This window comes from Aedes albopictus, chromosome 1 (genome assembly GCF_035046485.1).
Source record: "Aedes albopictus strain Foshan chromosome 1, AalbF5, whole genome shotgun sequence".
Lineage (NCBI taxonomy): Eukaryota > Metazoa > Arthropoda > Insecta > Diptera > Culicidae > Aedes > Aedes albopictus.
This window is the reverse complement of record NC_085136.1, coordinates 289,303,565-289,320,670: the sequence shown is the minus strand read 5'-3', so window position 1 is coordinate 289,320,670 and position 17,106 is coordinate 289,303,565. Positions and strand designations below refer to the sequence as shown.

At 41.9% G+C, this 17,106-nt stretch overlaps 1 protein-coding gene across 16 annotated transcripts in view; it reads left to right on the top strand.

Moving 5' to 3' along the window:
• Positions 1-17,106, top strand: part of LOC109408324 (cubilin) — a 649,214-nt gene that overhangs the window by 70,184 nt on the left and 561,924 nt on the right. For 7 of the 16 annotated variants that reach the window (XM_029860374.2, XM_029860375.2, XM_029860373.2 and 4 more), the window contains exon 2: positions 13,233-14,469. The gene's annotated coding sequence lies outside the window, so the exon portion shown is untranslated. The remainder of the gene's footprint in view (positions 1-13,232; positions 14,470-17,106) is intronic. The other 9 variants (XM_062846950.1, XM_062846949.1, XM_062846952.1 and 6 more) reach the window with 6 other exon arrangements.

The following is a 17,106-nucleotide window of genomic DNA, read 5'->3' as shown; positions in this document are numbered from 1 at the left end:
CCCAGGTAGAATGCCGGATGAAATTCTAAGAGGAATTCCTGAAGGTATCCCAGATGGAATTCCCTAAGGAATCCCAAATGGAATTCCTGAAGGAATCGCTGAAGGAATTTCGGTAGAAGTTCCTCGAGCAATACCTGGAGGAATTTCTGAAGGTATTCCGGAAGCAACCGCAGGAGAAATTTTGGAAGGATTTCTGTGAGGAACTCCATAGCGTAGTTCCAGGAAGAATTCCTGAAATAATTCTTGGAGGAATTCCTAAATCCTAAATCCTAGGAGGAATTCCGGAAGGAATCCCAAAAGGAATCAGAGGTGGAATTCAGGTGGAATTCCCGAAGGAATCCCAGATAAAAATCACGAAAAATTTCAATCAGAATTCCGGATAAAATTTTAGGAGGAATATCTGAAGGAATCCCAGATGGAATTCCTGAATCCCAGATAGAAGTTGCGAAAGAATTGCAGATGGAATTCCAGATAAAATTTTAGGAGGAATTCCTGAAAAAAAATCCCAGATGGAATTCCTGAATGAGAATTCCTGAACAAATACCTGGAAGAGTTCCTGAAGGAATCCCATGAGAAATTTCTTTAGGAATCCCAGATGGAATTCCGGAAGGAATCCCAAGTGGAATTACTGAAAAAAATCTATGTGGAATTCCGGATGAAATTATAGAAACAATTTTTGAAAGACTCTCAGATGGAACTCCTAAAGCAATCCAAAGAATAATTTTCGAAAAAAAAATCCCTGAAAGAACTCCAGAAAAATCCTGGGAGGAATTTTCGGTGGAATACCTGGAGGAATGACTGAAGGAATGTAACCGGAGGAGAAATTCCGGAGAGAACCATAGGAGAAATTTCGGAAGAATTCCTGTGAGGAATTTAAAAAAAAAATCCGGATGAATTCGTCCTAAAGGAAACCCTGGTGGAATTCCGGAAGAAATTCTAGGAGGAACTCTGGAAGGAATCACAGGGATTTCTCCAAGAACTCATTCAGGATCTTTTTCCAAGTAGTTCTTCAGAAATTACACCAGGGATTCCTTTGGGAATTCCACCAGGGATTCCTGCGAAAATTCTTTCAGGAATTTCTCCTAGGATTTCTGGTGAAATTCCACCACAAATTATTTCGGAGATCCTACCTGGGCTTTCTTCGAAAGTTCCACCTGTGATTGCTTCAAGAATTTTTTTTGGGATTCCTTCCGGAATTACTCTTGGGATTTTTACGGAATTCATTCCTTCAAGAATTCCTTCAGGAATTTCTCCAGGGATTGCTTGAGGAATTCTTCTTGAGATTCCATCTTGGATTTCTTCAGGAATATTTCCTAGGTTTCCTTCGGGAATTCAACCTTTTATTCTGTCGGCAATTCTACTTGTGATTTCTTAGAGAATTACACCTGGGATTCCTTTCGGATTTCGAACTGTGATTCCTTTAGGAATTCCTCCAGAAATTTACTTTTTAGCTTAGTGCTCCATGAGCACCAACAATTGAGGGGCCCAGATGCAAAGCGGTGTAAGTGACAATTTTGTCGATTTTGAGTTCAGCATATAAAAAAAACTCTTCAGACTTCAGGCTTTCATGAACTTTTTCAAGATTATTTTTATGATGATTAGAAAAATTGGGTTGATTTTGAAACTCCATACATTTTGTTTGGGATGAAAAATTGGTGAAAAACTTAAAACCTCAATTACTCAAAAGTGGATTTTTGTCACTTACATCCCTTTGCTTCTAACCCCCTCAATTGACTTTTTTTTTGTATTCGCATATCGCATGACAGGCTCGGCGATATACATATTGTGTACAAGGAAACCAAGGAGATATCCATTACCAAATGATCCTAGAACATATCCAGAGCGAACTCGGATACCTTCAGCGTGGTGTTGCTGAATAACAATCAACCCGACATTTGTTTTTATTTTCTGCTCTGTGTAATTTCGGAAATATGTTTTTGTTTTTGTATGCTAGTAAATTCAATGGAAATGTAAAAAAATGTTATATGGAAAGTAATTTGTTACAAATTCGAACAATATTGGGTAGACATCTTGAAATTATCATAAATCAAATGCATTATTGATCTATTTTGATTTGAGCACTTTCTATGTGAACCGCTAAACGCACCGCAATCATAAACACAGAGTCAAAGATGGAGAGCAACAGAAAGCCGCGTAGGGTTGCCAACAATGCACTGGCCCATCTTATATTATCAGTTATCACACAATCACTGAGATTGCAATGCAATCACACTTTGTTTGCAATAACTATCTTTTTACAATTCAGTATCATAATTTGTATTTTATTTAACTCATTTCAGTATCATAATGGCCAATTTTTGCGTACTGATTTATTATGCAACTGAAATTACTTGCATTTTGAAAACGAGTTGTATAATGTCCATTATACAACTCATTTGGATTACATGATGAACATTATGAAACTCAAATGAGCTGTACAAGGAAAATTTAATTGCAATACATTTTGTATGTACCTCGGCAAAACTCGTACTTTTCAGCACTAGTGCAGAAAAAAATCATTTTTTTTGCAACTCGTTGCATAAATAACTATTATACTTTACATCTACATGAACTTGCAATGAGCATAGTAAACAGTGAGTTTAGAATGTAACAACAGTTCAAATTGTTGCGAATGTAATCAATCGCCAGCATGATCATTTCTGGTAACCCTGAAGCCTGCCGCGATTCGCTGTGCTCATACCACCCACCAGGATCAGAGAAAATAAGAGAATGTTTTTTTTCTCAATATGGGGTAAATCTGAGCGATGTTATCATATCATTATTGACTAGAAAAGCACGGTTTACGAAATTTTATGCTGTAAAGTATACTTTTTTTAGGTCTACATGATCCTTGAACTTGTAATAATATTTGCACATGGCGGTTTGAGAATATATGACCACGATGTTTGAAAATCATACAAGAGAAATGTCTGAACACACATTTTCTGTAAGTAACTTTGTTCGCTCTTGACCACGGTTTTCAAATTTGGAGAATCCTTCAATCATGAAATTTTCACAGCACATTCTAGGATACCTGTAGAATATTCGCACATGAAGAAATCACGATATTCGGTCTCATATTCGAGAAATTATGTAAAATACGCCAAAAATTATAAAATCCTCTCTCCCGTGAGAAGCGTGACCTCAGACCTTAAACGCGCGCGCACGAGTATTCGACCGTAGCATATTGAGAGTGCCTTGGTTCGATACCCGATCAGCCACGGATCTTTTCGTAATGAAAATTTCTTCAACTTATATGAGAATATAGTATGTGGAGTAATGGTATGTTTGTGGTTATAACACTTACAGTAATATAGGGTAGAATTCACGAATCAGTCATTTTTATCTCACTTCTATCCTCTTTCGCACTTTATGTAACTTATTATACTTAGCTGATTTAGTATGGATTTCATATACCATTTTCTACCATAACTTAGTCTAGAACTTAGTTTATGAACATTTCATAACCATTTCTGTGTCTTGCCATTCAACTACCGAAGAAAGAATTGAAGTTGCACAAAAAAAATGACGATTTGAACAAAAATCCGACTTAGACTTCATTTGGAAGGTGACCCCAAACTTTTGCACGGTGAAATGTAAACCTAACTCGATAATTTAAATTATGTTGTGATAGTTACCGCTCAAATCTAATGAATTGATCTCAAAGAGGATAGAAATAGGATTCTAATGCAACTTTAATTTTAAAATTTGGTCGACCCAATTTTGAATTACACGAAAAACTTTTTTTCGTACAGATTTTGGAAAACATGTAAGTTCAGGTAAACTTTGTATACTACAAATCTTCTATATTTATAAAAATGCATTAGGCAAGACAAAGTTTGCCGGGTACAGCTAGTTTAATGTAAAATTTGTGAAAAGTACCTACGAATCAAATCTAACTCTTTATCTTTCGTTAGAGTCTGAAAACGACTGGATTAAATGAAAGATGACTGAGATATGACCGAAAAACATTCCCATGTTTTTCAGAAGGTGACCCCAAACTTTTGCACGGGAGTGTAAACGAAAGAGCATCCTTTACTAAATAACTGTATTTATTCACATTTTAGGAACTTTATTTTGATATCTTAACCGTTTGAAGCCGGAATTTTTCAATCGTTATTATGGAACTTTTTTAACGTTTCTCTGTTATTTTGGTGCTTAACAGCATAAAAAGGGTAGAATATCATGCAGAATATTTTTTCTGGATATCCTAGGTCATCCAAACTATTCTTGAGCTTAGATCCTGAAGTCTACGGATGTAACGGTAACTTCTTTCAGTGTACAAAGCTACGATGTGCAATTTATCATGTCCAGTAAGTCTTCTGAAAGTTAAATAAACAGTATCAGATCAGTCAGGATATCCTAGGTCATCCAAACTGTTCTGAAGATTAGATCCTAAATTCGACGGGTGTAACGCTAACTTCTTTCATTAAGTAAGGACCCGATTTTGTCAGCGACCTTTTGCAAAAAAAACTTTTTGCTTTCGTTCTCTTACGGTCAAACTTTATCCAATTCAACCATGTTTATCATCAAACTACAGCTTAGGGCAGAACATAGAGGGATAAAAAGTTTGAAAATTGTTGGTTTTCGAGGAGAGCAAAAAAAGGTGTTTCGAAAAGGGGCTGGCAAAATCGGGTCACTTTTGTATTTGTAATATATCATCTCTAGTAGGTCTTCTGCAAATTCAATTAACAGTATCAGGTCTGTTGAAATTGCTTTGACATCCATGTGCACAACAGAACATGTACTCGATGAACAAATTGAGATTTTAATTATGAAAAGAAATCCACGTACTCCGGTGAGACTCGAACTCACCACTCCCAATTCGTTAGACGGACGCTTCTATTCCTTCAAGCTACGGAGTCACTCGACTATCTCCGTCGCCAGTAGGTCTAAAACTGAACTCGATTCCACAAGTGTAGTATAGTTATCGATTCCGGAAGTGTAGTATAGTTATCGTACAAAGATATCTCAAGGTGTGAGCATGAGCATGGGCATTGGTGACCGTACACTTCGTAGTTGCTACTCCGTGATTGACCTGAGCTAGCGAAATTGCACAGAGAACCTATAGGCCTGGGGCTTGGGATTTACCCACCGACGAGCCTACATGACAGTGGTGATTCAAAACTGCCCCCCCCCCCCCCAAATTTAACGGTCGACCAGCGAAGCGAGCGATCGCTTTTGTCAAATCAGCGCAGACACGCACCGTTTCCTATATGAACACACGAGGGTTTAGTGTCGTGGTAGCAAATCATCGCGAGCCGTTATAGAGGTGGCGATAGTGTTGGGCTATTTTTCATTATGGCGTCGCGGACAACAAATTTGAATTTATTTGTTCTAGCTGTCACGTCGGTTCGTCGGTGATTTACCACTATCCTAAAGGTACACGTTTCAAGAGGTCAAACTTTATTGGGTCAGTAACAGCGCTGACCATGTCCTTACGGTCTACTGAAGAAGGGAAGGAATGTTAGTTCGGCAACTGTTTCTAATGGAGGTTGTATTACTACTGGACCCTCCATAGTTAACACAGGAAGAAATTTCGTTAGTAGGGAGAGATTGACAGTTTCATAGATCAAGGCATCACTTTAGAATACAAACAAATGAGTCACCTCACTGTTTGGAAAAAATGGTGAGACTATGAAAATTTTAAATGAAAATTTCAATGAAAATTTATTGGTTGAACAAGATTTTGCGTTACCTCGCAATTGGGAGGGCTGGTGAACCAATATACTACTTGCCATGAAATCTATATATTTAAACAAAACTTTGTACCGACACTAACAATGACGGACCGCATTAACTTAGGCAATATACTAACGCATTTACGGTTCAAATCAGTGTGGCCAGAACCGTAAGGTAGCGGACTGTACAAAAAAAAACAGGAGAATTTAATTAAATTAAAACAAAATTATGAAACATTTGGCCGACACTTAAAGTGACGAACTTTGCAGTTCTATGTATATGAACATATATATGAAGGATGATTTTACACTAATAGATACATTTGCAGCACTTTTCAAAGAAAAACATGGAACAAGATCACCAATCATCAATCATTCACTCGAGCACCCGTCGACCTATCGCTAAAAGCGATACGTGCAACACTATATTTTGACACTCGCATGCACAACAAGGAACAACGCAATACTGAACACTAAACAAAAACCCGGGAATCTATTACAGGCGTACCTCGATAGTACGTACCCTCGATAGTACGTACATTTTGCCTCGATAGTACGTACATCAAAATTTAGTTAATTTTTAATCTACAAAAATGAGTTCGAGTCATTAGTAGACGTATAGCAGAGACTCCGATACTATGAATTTGTGTTATGCAGACTCCTATAACACGGATTTTCAGTAAACCATGGTTTCCCAAACTGTGGGTCGTGACCACACTACTCCGACTGTGTTCAACAAATAATGCGAAAGGCTGCCAGCGGGGACTCTGTAGTGATTGTTGGTGACTATAATTTGCCTCGTTTACGCTGGGCATATGATGACTATGTGGATTCATTCATTCCGACAAATGCCTCCTCGGAGCAGGAACTTGAGTTTACGGAAATTATGATTGCCAGCGGTTTACTGCAGATATGTGATGTAAGTAATTCGAATGGTAAGCTGCTTGACTTGGTCTTCGCCAGCGACAGCAGATATGCCGAATTGCTTGAAGCGCCATTTTCGATTTTACCTCTTGACCAACACCATAAAGCGCTCGTTCTTCGTCTATTCAATTCCTGCGAATTTGAGAATCCTCGTGCTGTTTTGGAAGATTATGATTTTGACTTCAATCGATGTGACTTCACCGCCGTTGCCGATCAGTTACGCTTGGTAGCCTGGGAGGAATTATTTTGTGATGCCGAAGTAGACGAAGCAGTTGCAACCTTCTACGAAGTGATCTTTCGCATCATAAACAGGCACACACCGCTTTGGAGACGCCGACACCATCGCTGAAATAATCAACCATGGTGGAATGCTGAGGTCCGACACCGACGAAACGTACTTCGTAAAGCACGCCGTCGCTACCTGCGCCACCGAACCCCCGACAATAGAATCCTTCTTCGCAGACTTGAGGCGGAGTACGACGATTGTGTTTCTTCCACATTCCGTGAGTACATTCTCCGAATCGAAGAAGGTTAAGGCGAATCCCTCTTCGTTTTGGCATTTTTTTTTTCAAAACTAGAAAAGATGCACAGGCTATACCGTCCGAAATGTCATTTGGTGACAAAACATCTCATAGTGTCGAGGATTCCGCTGAACTTTTAGCTGATTTCTTCAAATCAGTATATAGTTCGGGCTCCCCCGCAGATTCCGTCGAAGTTTTGAATTCCCTGCCGTCGTACAACTTTAATTTCCCGCGCCCTACATTTACCGTAGCAGATGTAACCATGGCACTTAAAGATGTAGATCCTTCCAAAGGTCCTGGATCGGATAAGCTTCCCCCCCCCCCTTTGTAACCGCTGTGCAGACGTCCTTGCTCAACCTGTTTGCCGATTGTTTAATCTGTCGCTGTCGGAAGCTGTGGAAGGAGTCTGCCGTTACGCCAATTCACAAAGCAGGCAATATCCACAATGTTGAAAACTACCGGCCAATTTCGATTCTTTGCTGCCTTGCTAAGCAGGGATGCCAGATGATTTTTTGAAAAATCTGTACCACTCTTTTAAAAAATCTGTATCCCATACAAAATATGGGAGAAAAATCTGTATCTCATACAAAAATAAAATAGCCTCTCTTGCTCAAAAATCTGTATTTCATATAAAACGAAATCTGTACGTATGCTCAAAAATCTGCATAATACAGATAAATCTGTATATATGGCATCCCTGTTGCTAAGACACTAGAACTATTGGTTCATGAAAAACTATACTCCGCTGCCATGCCCATAATTTCGCAATTCGTGAAACACCGCTCCACTGCAACCAACATGATGGCGTACACTAGTTTACTTAACTATAGCTTGGAAAAGCGCTTGCAAGTAGACAGTGTGTATGTGGACTTTTCCAAAGCGTTCGATAAAGCCCCGCATGACCTAACTCTAAGGAAGCTCGATAGATTAGGATTTCCTGATTGGCTTATAACCTGGTTACGTTCCTACCTACGTGATAGATCCGCATATGTTAAACTGAAATCCACAGCGTCATCTCGTTTTCCAACACCTTCAGGCGTCCCCCAAAGAAGCCATCTAGGACCACTGATATCCGTGTTATTCGTTAATGATCTGAGCTACCGAATAAACTCACAACACCTCATGTACGCCGACGATCTTAAGATATACCGGATCATTAGCTCACTGGTAGATTGTGCAGCCTTGCAACAAGATGTCAACGCTGTGGCTGCTTGGTATGCTTCAAACGGAATGGAACTGAACGCTATCGTGTGTAAGCTAATTAGTTTCAGCAAGTCGCAAACGCTGTTGACTTTTGATTACAGAGCAAATAGGATAGCGCTGGAGCGAGTGAACTCCATCAAGGATCTTGGAGTAATTATGGACAGCAAGTTAAGCTTTAACAACCACGTGACCTCGACAACCGCTAAGGCTTTTGCTGTGCTTGGGTTCATCCGATGGAATGCGTCTGAGTTCCGTGATGCGTACGCTTTACAAAGTGTTTACTGTTCACTCGTCTGAAGTATTCTCGAGTATGCGGTTCAAATCTGGGCTCCGTATAGGGAAACTCAAATCGGACGTATAGAAAGGGTCCAACGGTGCTTCGTTCGCTATACTCTGCGGAGACTGCCGTGGTCTGACCCACTGCAGCTGCCACAACGACCGATATCAACTTATAAGACTGGAGCCATTGCGCAAGCGCCGCTTGTATCTACAAAGAATGTTTGCGTACGATGTGCTTAGCAACAAGATTGACTGCCCAGAGCTTCTTCAGCAAGCGCGTTTCTTTGTACCTGCACGCCGAACACGTCAGCGAACTTCATTCATGATTGCTCGGCATCATACAGTTTACGGCCAAAACAATCCGTTAGAGCGATGTTTCAATGCACTTAAAGATGTTGATGTTGTCAAAATTTTAATATAAGTAGAACTCGTTCTAAGAACATTATTAGGAATAGTATATAATTAAGCATTAAATCAGTCTGTGCAGCCCAGCTGAAGACGGTGAAATAAAAAAAACTCCGAGTGCTTGTAGGTCCTCCTCGAGCATGGTCCATGTCTCGTGCCCGAAGAGGATCACCGGTCTTAAAAGCGTTTTGTACATGGTGAATTTGGTGCGTGGGTGAATCTTTTTCGACCGCAGTTTCTTCTGGAGCCCATAGTAGGCCCAACTTCCGCTGATGATGCGCCTTCGAATTTCATGGCTCACGTTGTTGTCAGCCGTCAGTAAGGATCCGAGGTAGACGAATTCCTCCACCACCTCGAAAGTATCCCCGTCTATCGTAACATTACTACCCAGACGGATCCGGTCGTGTTCGGTTCCGCCTACCAGCATGTACTTTGTTTTTGAGGCATTCACCACCAGTCCGACCTTTGCTGCTTCGCGTTTCAGGCGGGTGTACAGCTCTGCCACCGTTCCAAATGTTCTAGCGATAATGTCCATGTCGTCCGCAAAGCACACAAAATGACCGGATTTTGTGAAAATCGTTCCCCGGCTGTTGAGCCCGGCTCGTCCCATCACACCTTCCAGAGCGATGTTGAAGAGTAGGCATGAGAGTCCGCACCTTGTCGCAGTCCCCGGCGAGATTCGAATGAACTGGATAGTTCACCCGAAACCCTTACGCAGTTTTGCACACCGTCCATCGTTGCTTTAATCAGTATAGTCAGCTTCTCAGGAAAACCGTTTTCGTCCATGATTCTCCATAGCTCTGCGCGGTCAATACTGTCGAATGCCGCTTTGATGTCGATGAACAGATGATCCGTTGGGACCTGGTATTCACGGCATTTCTGGAGGATTTGCCGTACGGTAAAGATCTGGTCCGTTGTCGACCGGCCGTCGATGAAGCCGGCTTGATAACTTCCCACGAACTCATTCGTTTTAGGTGACAGACGACGGAACATGATCTGGGATAGCACTTTGTAGGCAGCATTCAAAATAGTGATCGCCCTGAAGTTCTCACATTCCAAATGGTCGCCTTTCTTGTGAATGGGGCAGATTACCCCTTCCTTCCACTCCTCCGGTAGCTGTTCGGTTTCCCAGATCCTGACTATTAGCCGATGCAGACAGGTGGCCAACTTTTCTGGGCCCATCTTGATGAGTTCAGCTGCGATACCATCCTCACCAGCTGCTTTATTGGTTTTGAGCTGGTGAATGGCATCCTTAACTTCCCTCAGCGTGGGAGTTGGTTCATTTCCGTCCTCCGCTGCACTGGCGTCGTCGTTCCTTCCGTTGCCGTGGGCTCCCGTGCCTACGTTCTCCACGCTGTTCAGGTGCTGATCGAAGTGCTGCTTCCACCTTTCGATCACCTCACGTCCGTCCGTCAAGAGGCCTCCGTCTTCATCCTTGCATATTTCGGCTCGCGGCACGAAGCCGTTGCGGGGTGCGTTGAGCTTCTGATAGAACTTCCGTGTTTCTTGGGAACGGTACAGCAGTTCCATTTCTTCACACTCCGCTTCTTCCAGGCGGCGCTTTTTCTCCCGGGAGAGACGGGTCTGCTGTTCCCGCTTCTGTTTGTAACGTTCCACGTTCTGTCGAGTCCCTTGCTACAGCATTACCGCCCTCGCTGCGTTCTTCTCCTCCAAAACCGTTCTGCACTCTTCGTCGAACCATTCGTTCCGTCGATTACGTTCGACGTACCCGATGGTGCTCTCTGCTGCGTCGTTGATGGCTGCTTTCATTGTACTCCAGCAGTCCTCTAGAGGGGCCTCATCGAGCTCGCCCTTGTCTGGCAACGCGGCTTCGAGATTCTGCACGTATGCTGAGGCGACATCCGGTTGCTTCAGTCGCTCTAGGCTATACCGTGGCGGTCGCCGGTACCGTACATTGTTGATGACGGAGAGTTTTGGGCGCAGTTTGACCATCACCAGATAGTGGTCGGCCCAAGTAACACACATGTTATATAAAAGTTACGACAGCGCAAGTTTTGGTTGTATAGAAGTTTATTTTACGTTTTAACAACAAAAAGTTAGAATTACGTAAAATAAACTTCTTTACAGCCAAAACTTGCGCTGTCGTAACTCTATTATAACATGTGTGTTGCTTGGGGGAGTCGATGTTGCCGCCACGATAGGTCCTGACGTCGATAATATTAGAGAAGTGCCGTCCGTCAATCTGAACGTGGTCGATTTGAGATTCCGTCTGCAGTGGTGATCTCCAGGTGTAACGATAAGGGAGGCTGTGTTGGAAAAAGGTGCTACGTATGGCCATATTTTTGGAGGCGGCGAAATCAATGAGTCGTAGGCCGTTTTCGTTCGTCTGCTGGTGGGCGCTGAACTTACCAATCGTCGGTCTGAATTCCTCCTCCTGGCCTACCTGAGCTTTCAAATCACCTATGATGATCTTGACGTCGTGGCTTGGGCAGCGATCGTACTCGCGTTCGAGCTGCGCGTAAAATGCGTCCTTGTCATCATCAGTACTTCCGGAGTGTGGGCTGTGCACGTTTATTATGCTGAAGTTGAAGAATCGGCCTTTGATCCTCAACTTGCACATTCTTTCGTCGATCGGCCACCAACCGATCACGCGCCTCTGCATATCACCCATCATGATGAAAGCTGTTCCCAGCTCGCGTGTGTTGCCGCAACTCTGGTAGATGGTATGATTACCTCTAAACGTTCGCACCATGGATCCTGTCCAACACACCTCCTGCAGCGCTACGATGCCGAACCCGCGGTCCTTCAGTAGATCGGCGAGTATGCGGATGCTCCCAATGAAGTTGAGAGATCGGCAGTTCCACGTACCGAGTTTCCAATCGCAAGTCCTTTTTGTTCGCTGGGGTCGTTGCCGTTGGTCTCGGTTTGTTATTCTGTTGCTGATTTTCCGTTACAATGTTTTTTTCACGGCTGGCTCATAGGGCCTGACACCAACCCCCTGCTTTCCGGAGGACCATAGTGCACAGTTGAGTCCTTCCCTGGCACTCGACCAAAGTTCTCACCGGTGTTGATTACCCGATCATCTTTAAGGTTGCTCATAGTTTCCAGTCGGTACCGCGAGGAGGTAGGGATAGGAGTTGCTGGGCAGAGGCTAGTGGATCACAATGCAATGGGATCTGAATTTCGCAGCATACCCAACCTTTACCGTGCCTAGGTAGGTAGGAACTTGTGAGGACCAGAGCTAGGTTAGACGCTCTCCTTATCGACTTACCGTTTTTCAGTTCGTTGAATCATAAGACATCATTTTCTTGAATCGATTTCAAATATCTTCAATTAGCGAGAAGCAACATTTTGATTGAACACATTTTCAACTCCAAAGGTTTCAATGTTTGATTTCAAACTGTAAAACCTGTGTGGTTCCATCCAAGCGTGCATTACTCTCCGCATGTCAGCAAGGATAACAACTGAGCAAGTGGAGCAACGTGTAGGAGTGTCTGTGTTACCGTGCCGTTGATGTATTCTATATTCCCTGCTCTGCTGGGAAAAGATTTTCTCCATCTCTCCCGAGAAGAAATGTTGGTATAGGTATCCACCACAGAGGATGGTGTTTTCCTTATCCACCCATTCCCACATTTATTTCAAGTTTGCGTAAAAGTCAGGGGACTGTTATGGTCTTCTTGTTTTCTTACCCCGCATAAAAATTATGCTGCTGTGCTTAAAGATAGGCTGCCAGCTTGAGCCCTACGCTTGAGCCGCTGTTATGCTGGCTACGAAAACATTGCATTGGAGGGATAGGGATGCCAATTCCTTGGTAAAAGTAGAGCGAGGCTTTCTTTTGTTTTCATAGATTTGTGCTACTACAGCTGCTGCTAGATTATGCTTTGAGAGTGTTAAAATGAATAGGGTAATTTTTAACGCGTTGAGTTATGTCATAGAGCAGGGATTATCTGAGAGTGAGTTTGAGTTATCCAATTTTGTGACACCAAGAGAGGATTTATTGCATGTTTAAGCCACGCTGAGTGTGGTTGGTTGGATTCCCGGTACGGAACTTGAACTTTTCATATTGAGAATTTGACTTCCTGGGGTTTAAAGATTCTACACTTAGACGATTGCTGGTCTTTTCACGGGATATGATTCAACACAGCACAACTTAAATCTTTATTTAGTTTTCAAAGCATTGCTAACGGAATGACATTGATATTCGCACTCTCCAATGCCTTAATGTTCCATAACACATTTTAATATCTTCTGCCTACAGGACAATGAACATCGCTCATAACAAATCGAACAATCCCTCGTGAATCGTTCATCTACAAAGTCCCTCTTATCCTAGACTTGTTACAAAACTATCTCACACCAACCTCCGCACACTCTCCGAATGCTGTGACCGTAGGTTTGCTATCGTCATCCCACGCGAGCCCCCAAGTGATCCCTACCATGATCTACCGGAAATGGAGCTCCGATCACAACCGGCAGCGTCATCGACTTTCTTCGAACCGGCAGCGACAACAACCGGACCGGCATCAACCGCTGCTGCTTCCGTTGTCGTTGACGGCGTCAGCTCCGGGGCATCAGTAACGACCTCGACAGCATTCGCCGGCAGGTCTTGACAGCGGCTGCCCATAGTCGTCCTACCACCAGACCGTACCGCCGCCCATAGTCTGGGGGAGTTTCTCGATATTTCCTTTCTAGAAAACAACAACTCCTTCGATACTTAGCTCACCAAAACTTCTGCTTCCAAACGGCACAGTGGACTACAGCTTTGCCGATGCTCAATCTAGATTAAAAAAAAAAATCGATCGATAGTGAATCCGGAAAACCGTTTTTTATAGTCAACGTTATTGTGAAATTAGTGATTTGGAATCCCGGCAACAGAAACAGGATAATTTGTTAACGCAAACTCAGAAGAAAAACGAAGGTGAAGTTAGTTTTTAAAAGTGCCGAAATCGAGAAGAAGAAGAAGCAGAAGCAACATCTGCAGAAATCGAGTTTTGAGCTGACCCCATTTTCTAGTGAACGAAAAGTAGCGACCTAAGCCGATACAGTTGAGAATAACCCCAGAAGAAATAGTAAAACAAGGTGTAAAAAATATTCTCGTTAGTGTAACTAGAAGAATCCAAAGTTGTAACAGAAGAGCAGCTTGAAGAGGAAATGTTAAACTAGTGAATACGTAGAAGGAAAAATCCCATACTCCCGAAAGTGTGAAAAATCCACAGCGGCTTAGAGAAAAATTGTTAACACGTAGCTCGTCGTCGATGTTTAAAACCAAAATAGCGTAGAAAACAAAGAAGTGTATGCAACGGAAGTGACGGAAGAATACACACAAAGAAAGGTTTCTAGCCCCAAACAGTTGGATACAAACGTCGAAGGATACTACCCGTTTTCGACTTAACCCTTCCAGTTCCAGTGAATAGTGTTGTTGTTGGTTGTTGATTCTGATCGATGCTGCATGGAAGTACTGCTATGGATACCTCAGGACTTCCACTTTTCGTGGGGTGAGTACGATGATTTACATTGACCGTCAATGAAGTGTCCATTCCACAACACAAAGTAACTGGAAAATCATCAGTGGCCTCCGTATTTCACGGTTCATGTTGTTGTCCACCGTTAGCAAGGAACCGAGGTAGACGAATTTTTCTTCCAGAATATCTCAAAAAGTTTCTTCCAGGAGTTCCTCTCTGAATTCCTATAAAAATTCCTTCCGGATTCCTTCCAGGATTCCTCCTGAAGTTCCATCCAATTTTTTTTCCTAAAGCTCCTTCCGGGATTTTACCAGAAGATGTTTCCGAGATTCCTCGAGAAGTTCCTTCCAAAACTCTTCCTGAAGTTTCTTCCTAGATTTTTGTAGGAGGCTTTCAAAAATTTGTATCAAGAAAATTCCTACTCCACGTGTTTCTTCCGAAGATTCTCCTGGAGTTCTTCCCGAAGACTGCTTCAAAAATTCCATCCATTTCTTCAAAAGGTCTCCAATGAATCCTCCAGGAATTGCTTCCCAGGTTCCTTTGGTATTTTCTGCCATTTTTTTTAGAATTACCATCCAGTACTTATGGAACATTTCTGTCAGTGATTTCTTCAGCATTATCTGGGATTTTTTCCAATAGTTCTTTCCGAAAGTTCCCCTTAAAGATATTTTGAGTATTTCTGTAGGAGTTTTATCCGGAGGTTGCTGTAAGTCGAATTACTCCAAGACTTTTTTCCTAAATTTCTGGGAACTCCTGGAAGAATCTAAGATGGAAATCCTGGAGAAATCCCGAGAGAAACTCTTAAGGAATCCCAAGAAAAAAAAACCTGGTGGAATCCCGGCAGAATATCCTGGAGAAACCTTGGATGAAACATCTGGAGGAATCCCGGAAGGAACACACAGAGGAACTCCGGAAGGAACTCCTGGAGGAATCCAGTAATGAACTATTTAAAGCATCCCAGAACTTCTGGAGGAACCCCAGGAGGAACTTCTGAAGGAATCCTGGGAAATTCCAGAAATTCCTTAGAAAGTTACTCCTGGAATACTTTCGAAATTCTTTCAGGTATTTGTTCAGAAATTTCTCCAGGAGTTCCTTCAGACATTATTCCAGTAATTTCTTCAGAAGATCCATTGGGAATTCCTTCAGAAATTCAATTCAGATTTTTTTTCGGAAATTCCTTCGGAAATTCATCCAGAAATTCCTATAGAAATCCCTCCAGGAATTCGTTTAGTAATGCATCCATGAATTCCTTCATAAATTCATCCAGGAGTTCCTTCAGAAAACACTCCAGGAATGCTTTCAGAAATTACTCCAGAGAATCCTACAGAAAAACCTACAAAGATTCCTCAAGAGATGCCTTCAGGAATTCCGTCAGAAATTCCTCCATGAGTTCCTTCAGAAATTCCTCCAAGAATTCCTACAGAAATTCCTTCGCGAGTTCATGCAGAAGTTCCTTCAAGAACTCCTTCAGGAATTCCTTCAGAAATTTTCCAGGAATTCCCTCAAAAATTCGTATAGAAACTCCTCAAGATTTTTTTTCAGAAATTCCTACAGGATTTTTTCCATTTCTTCGAAAGTTCGTTCAATAACTTTTCCAGAAATTTATCCAGTAATTCCTTCAGAAGTTCTTTGTATATCTCTCTGGAGAAATTTCTGTAAAAAATCCTGGAGGAATTTCTGAAGGAATTCCTGGATGAGCGTATGAAGGAAATCGTGGAGAAATTTCTGTATTATTTCCTGAATTAGCTTCTGAGGGAATTCAATGGGGATTTTCTGAAGGAATTCCTGGAAGAATCCCTTAATTCCTGGAGGAATTTCTGAAGGAATTCCTGGAGGATTTTTTAAAGGAATTTCTGGAGGAATTTTGAAAGGAATTCCTGGAGGAATTTCCAAAGAAATCCCTGGAAGAATTTCTAGAGAAACTCAAGCAGGAATTTCTAACGGAATTCTTCCAAGTATTTATGTGGGAATTTCAGGAGAAATTCCTGCAGGAATTTCTGAAGGAATTCCAGGAGGAACTTCTGATAGAATTGCTGGACGAATTTATGTATGAACTCCTGGAGGGCTTCATGATGAAAATTCTGTAGTATTTCCTATATAAATTGCTAAGGGGATTCCTGGAGAAATTCGTTAGGGAATTTATGTAGGAATTTCTGAATGAATTCCAAAATGGAATTTCTGAATGAATTTCCGAAGGAATTTCTGAATGAATTCCCGAAGGAATTCCTGAAAGAACTCCCGGAGGAATTTCTGAAGGAATTCCTAAAATAATCTCTGAAGGTGTCTCCGGAAAAATTTCAGAAAAAAATACTGTGACATTTTCTGAAGGAATTCCTGAAGGAATTCCTGAAGGAATTTCTGAAGGAATACCTGAAGGAATTTCTGAAGGAATTCCTGGAGGAATTTCTGAAGGAATTCCTGGAGAAATTTCTGGAGGAATTCCTGGGGGAATAACTGGGGGAATTCCTGGGAAAATTTCTGAAGGAATTCCTGGAGGAATTGCTGGAAGAATTTCTGAAGGAATTCCTGGAAGAATTTCTGAAGAAATTCCTGGAGGAATTTCTGAAGGAATTCCTTTAGGAATTTCTAAAGGAATTCCTGGGGGAATTTTTGAAGGAATTCTTTGAGGAATTTCAAAAGGAATTCCTGGAGGAATTTCTAAAGGAATTT